General features: G+C 43.6%; 1 long non-coding RNA gene across 1 annotated transcript; it reads right to left on the bottom strand.

The window, feature by feature from the left end:
• Nucleotides 1-323: 323 nt before the first annotated feature.
• LOC116653632 lies at nucleotides 324-3,040 on the bottom strand. Its single transcript, XR_004307834.1, has 2 exons — nucleotides 2,857-3,040; nucleotides 324-1,057 (listed from the first exon to the last, which is right to left on the bottom strand). It is a non-coding gene; the product is annotated as an uncharacterized LOC116653632 (long non-coding RNA).
• Nucleotides 3,041-5,982: the final 2,942 nt, after the last annotated feature.

The following is a 5,982-nucleotide window of genomic DNA, read 5'->3' as shown; positions in this document are numbered from 1 at the left end:
CATCCCAACAATCCCACGTGATGCTGTGGGACAGTTGTCTGTAATGTGTGAAAAATACAGGCGAAAAAAAGAAATTTTCCTTTTTGGGCTGCAGAAAATGAATCACAGTGGTAACAAAAAGGTGCAAAGCTCTATGCTGCCTCAGTTACCTGATTCTCTGGAAAAAAACTGCTCTAGAAATCCCCCAACAGCTCTGTAAACATGATGGATGGCAGCGTGCTCAGTGAGTAATCCCTGCACAAGGTGCCAGAGCCCTTCAGCTAATGCCAGTGTCCGTGCCTGACTAGTTCATTTCTTTCTTCTCTCCCTCTCTTTTTTTTTTCCTGAAACTACAAATCAATTGTTGGTTATTTATTTGTTATTTCATATTTATACAAGAAAGAAATATTTCTCCCCTAAAGCAAATCAAGGATAGAATAACAACCCCGGAAAGGTCAGCATCTATCCGGTTTGTTAATTGAATCTGTCTTCAGAGCCACAATGCCAATACTTCAAGGGCGAGAAAGGGCAGGGGTATAATAATAATAGGAGTAAATGTCTTTGTACGAACTGGAATTGATAGCGGATAGGCTCAAGACAAGTGCAGCCTGAGCTTCAAATCTTCTCTCAAGAAGCCATCTAGTCCTTGGAAATTTTGTCATTTTTCTCAAGGCAAATGGTTCCACGCGGCTGTAATCCTCTATGGCTTGTCCCAGGGGTGTGAATTACTGTTAATGCCTCTGTTATTTACAGCCTGCTCAACTCCTAACAAAAAGATCCTCCAGGAGTCTCACATAGTTTACTGAAATTGGTTTGTTCTGTTTTCCTGTGCATGAAGTACCTGGTATTGCTGGGCGGACTCAGCTGCCACAGTAGCTATGGAGGAAGACAGGGTGAAAAAGCACCTGGAAGCATCCGTCTGGTGATGGGTCCTGCACTGCAGTCCTGGGCTGGGGAACACGCTTACACAGCTCCTCTGGGCTTCACAGGATTCTCAGCACCTACAGCCAGTCAGCATTTCTGTAAGCTCATGTAGGATGCTGCTCCCTGTGGGGCTCAGGGGGATGCACTCCTCTTCCTAGGATCATAGATTCACAGAACCATTCAGGCTGGAAAAGCTGACTGAGAATCCTAATCCCACCCACCCCCCCATGCCCACTGTCCATCCCCTCAGTGCCACATCCCCGCAGCTCTGAGCACTGATGGGCACTGCCCACCCCTGGGCAGCTGTGCCAGTGCCTGGCCACTCTCTGGAGCAGCCATTGCTCTGATACCCAACCTGAATTTGGTGCATCTCCTGTGCTTCATCCTCATTCCTTCTGGCCTATTTTTGCTGAAAAAGAACTTGGTGACAGATCTTTGCAAACGAGAACAGTTACTTAACTTGGAAATCAGCAGTCTTGGGTTCATGGCGGAGTAGCTGTGCTTCACAGTAAGTCCCTCATTCTAACAAACTTTGACTAAAGTCAATGCAAGTTATTTGGGGATGTTGTTGATGAAAGAATTTAATTATTTGGGTGTTAACAAGGGATATTTTCATGTTAATTTATTTGGACAAGTCATTACTGTAAGGGACTCAGAACTGCAAACATCTCATAAATTATCAGAGCCAGTTAAATGAAATCCTTTGGCGGAAAGATGTTGCTCTTGTTTATAACTTGTTGAAGGACATCTAGAGGATTAAGACAATTCTGGTCCAACAAATAAACTAATCCTGTAAACAGGGGGGGAGAAAGAAATCCTTTGGTTTTATTCCATAAGGATGCTCCTGAATGACGGATTCCTTGCATAGTAATTAAATGCTCATTTTAGAGAAGCAAACAGGGGCTTGTAGGTAAGAAATCAGACTCATGCATCCACTTGTGAGGCCCCAGACAATTCCCAACCCCCCCTCAGCTTGTCTCGTGGTTCCAGCATTGTGGCACATTTACTCTTGCAGTATCAGAGTGGTAGGAACCCCCAAAACCTGAGCATCGTCCTGCCCCTGCCCACATTCAGGCTGTGATCCCACTGACAGGCATCACTCAAACTGCACCGCCACCAAAGCCCCAAGCTGCCTATTTTCCCCATCCTGCTGAATACATTTAACCACAGTGACTGTACGAGTGATTTTAAGTATGAAACTATTTTAAAACTAAAACATGTTCTAATGCACATCTCATTTAACTTTCAAATACACACTGAACTATATTTACCCTGCTATGTAAGTCTCTCGTTTTCCATTAAATAAGGTGGTTAATTCTGTTTGCCCATTTCTAGTACTAAGTTTCCACCTAATTACTGCAGATAGATAAAAAATAGCGCTGCCTCCTTGGCCTCTATTATGCACCACTAAGTAAAATGATAAAGATACCTCCTGAATATGCTTCTTGAAGGGGTAAGGGAAAACGGTTGCCCAATTCCATGAGTCACAGCAGAACTCACTGGCAAACAGTACCAAGCAATAACAGCACATGAGCTGTGGGTTAAGTTCCCCAGCCTCTGGATTTTGTTTGCTACACGCCAATTAAAAGTTGTTATTAATATCATTGCTCTGGCTCTGATCTTCATCTATCCATTCCCAAGTGGGGATTTCTTTCGTTAAGCCAGTTCAGGGGACCCTCTCCCTACTTCTGCTTTTCCACTGCATACGATAGATCTGCGGCCAGCTCCCTATAACTCTGGTGGTGTAAGCAGCAGTTGGATGGAAGGGGTCAGGTGACAGGCAGTGCCAGTGCTGTTGGCACTGCTCATCATCGCTCCATCAGCACTGCTGGGATCTGGAGCTCATACCAGCTTTACACCAGCTTGATCCCATAATATCCACAAAGCTTTCAGGTTTCCAAGTAATTCATTGGAGAACAACCCTAGATGTCGCATTACCCAGTGTGCACTGACCTTCAGTCTGCCATTCCAACCCTTCTTCTTGGCTTTGGGGGGATGCCTGTCACTGGCACTCACATTAGTAGAATCTCTCCCATTAGTGTAAGCATCCAGGCACAAGGCAGCTGTGCTGAGCTGCAGCACCACAGCAGCATTTTGGTCATGGACATGCTGCACGATCCCACATGAGGTTGCTTTGCAGCCTAATAAAAAAATAAATAAATAAAGCAAAATAAAAATCTATTGCTGTTTTATTGTATTATTACTGTATTGTTATGGCAGCTTTAGTGTCTTAAATCAATAAAAATGGTTGTTTAGAAATCAATGTGGAATGGAATAATATAGTCAGCTGAAATTAAAACAAGACTAATTGAGATCGCTGCCAAGTGTGAGCATTAAAAATGGTACAGGGTGGGGGAGCAAGTCCCTCCTGAAGCAAAGTCCTGTCCAATTTGCATCACAGAGCCACCAGTGCTGCCAGCACAGCCTGTGTGAGAGGCAGCAGTGAGCCTGGAAATGAAATCTCTCCTTCAGGAGGCTCCACAATTGACGGCACCATCTCTGCAGTGAGCAGGAACACAGCATTAAGCACACTGAGTTTCGTGTGTGATCAACACATAACCAAGAGAAGTACTTACATGCTCCTCGTTACAAATACCCACATGTAGAAAGTAACCTTCCAAAACAGTTTGGCCTTCAGGTACAAAATGGAGAAGACTCACTGTGGTGCTCTGGAGGTGATGGTTTCTTTCTGAGAATAGAAGAGCCCATCATGGACCTTTGCTTTCAGAGCCTCAGCCCGGGTGCAGGTTGGTGTTTGCCATTGCAGCATGGAGATGGATGTGCTCATGGCACTCACACAATGTGCAGAACTTGGCTCCTCTGAACTGAGCTCTCTTCCTGAAAGTTTCCTTTGAAAAGCACTGTGCTTTTCTGGAGAAAACAGTTGATTCTTGTGTGCTTTAATGGCTTGAATTGAAACATGCAGATAACATCAAGTAGAATATCGTTTCTTCTTATAAAGACCTGAACTGCTGGTTGGCCACAACCACCTTTGAAAGAGGCGGTTGAGACATAAAACAAGCATCATTTTCTTAACAAATGCTGATGATCATACAGGTGAATGTGCTCTCTTAACGCTGTGTTTGAGTTGCTGAGCTTCTGCCGAGCATTAATGCATCGACTGCCAGGTGACACCAGAGGAAACAGATTGGAAATGCTCACAGTCTGACAGACAAGCAGACCGAATTAATATGGTTTTGCACTTTTCAGATAATGATCTTTTCCTTAATAGCGGTTTAATGTAGCCCAGAGGTCATACGCTTCCTTTCCCACTCAATGTTTTTCTATTGTAGAACATAAAAATGATCTATTGACTTCGCACAGCGTCAGGTCTAACATGCAGGGCTAATGGCACATGGATGAATCGTTAATGCTTTCCCCATTGTCATCTCGACACTTCCCCAGGAGTCGTTTTCAATGTCAAGCTTTTGCTGGGCTTGGTGAAATGTTCTGTGTTAAGAAGATGCATTGCTTCTGTTTTTCCCCATCCATTATGCAGGCACGGCCCAAGACAGTAAGAATACTATTTATTTTGTGTGCTATTAATAATTAGTGATTATCGGAAGGGCCAAGGGAACGTACTTTGACAGCTGTGCAAACCAGCGCAGTGAGCATGCCCAGTGTGCACTCCCATGTCCCGAGTGGAGAGAGGATACAGGCAGAGATTGCAGCCAATATTAAGAACGTGATGCTCCCTGAAAGGGCAAAACATGAAGACACAGAGCCTGGGAAGGACTCAGCAATTCAGCTGCAGCTGATAGAGAAACACAACTTTTGACTTTGTCCAGTGAAGAACACAGTGTGTGTAGCAGACACCAATAGTTCCATTAAAGCTGTAGTGCTAATTAAACTAATTATACACATGAGGCTGGCAAATTGCTGGAACATCACGGTGAAAAAAGCCTTACATAACTCAAAGGGGCAATGATATTTAAACATGAAATGGCTGGAAAAAGGATATGGAAATGAAATGTAGCAATCCATTAGCAAAAATTACCCTCCCTTAAACCAAGACTTGTTTTAATGTCAGGTTGATAATTTTTCAATTACATAAAAATAGCAGAAAGTTGCATCATAGAGTTCATAAACATGCCTTCACCAAGCTGTTATGCTGCTCTGCATTGGGATAACAGCAATGACCGCCTCTTTTAGTGAGTAGACCCGTGTGTTAAATGATTCTGGGCAGCAAAACATGATAAAAAACATAATGTCACCAAAAGGATAAAGGTATGAAAGAAGGATGTGAGTTACACAAACAAACAACAGAGGCAATTCAGGGGTGCATAACTAGCAGTGCTACGTGGTGGTAAGTCTATGGCTGACTCCAGAGATGGCAATAATGACCGGGGAGTCGCACTACGCACAATAGCCACCCTATTACAGAGTCCCTCCCTCACTTACAAACACAATTCACCTGTTTCCCCTACTTCTATTCATCCAAGCACACCTCGTTTCACTTCAATTAATGTCAACGTTATATATTTCTTAATGGCTGTACTGTATTAGTGTTTCTTGTACAACGTTGAGACACATTTGTTTTTGCAAAGAAGAGTGTAGTTTTACACTGTGTTTTATATCCGTGTATATCACTGCGATTTATACTGTGCAGAGGAAATTTCCATTTTGCTACTGTTAACAAGCTGTTTGCTGTTTATCAGAGCATCTATAAAGGAAGCTAGAATTAAAAAGAAGAACATGTAGTTCAGGAAAACTTCATCAGCCTTTTGTCATTCCCTACTGCTTCCTGCTTACCTTGCAGCCCTCTGTGCATTACACCTGGGTTCCCGTGCATCCCCTGAGCAGCATTGCCATTGGTGAGACCGGAGCCCTGTGGGTGCCTCACCTGGGAGCAATGGCAGCGAGCTTTACATGGAGATTTGCAACTTCAATCTGAACGTCCCTAATAAACCCAAGGAACGCAGGTCCTAGAATTCAGTTATGAGGTGCAGTAGCAGTACATCAATGTCATGCTTTATATTATGGCCTAGAAAAACGGTTGTGTTAAGCACTACCCAAGTCCTCAGAGACTGGACAATTATTTTTCAAGTGATATAAGCCCTGACAGCTTTAGCAACAGCA

The sequence above is a fragment of the Coturnix japonica genome, chromosome 6 (assembly GCF_001577835.2).
Source record: "Coturnix japonica isolate 7356 chromosome 6, Coturnix japonica 2.1, whole genome shotgun sequence".
Lineage (NCBI taxonomy): Eukaryota > Metazoa > Chordata > Aves > Galliformes > Phasianidae > Coturnix > Coturnix japonica.
Note: the sequence above shows the minus strand (reverse complement) of the source record. Positions and strands in the feature narration are given on the sequence as shown.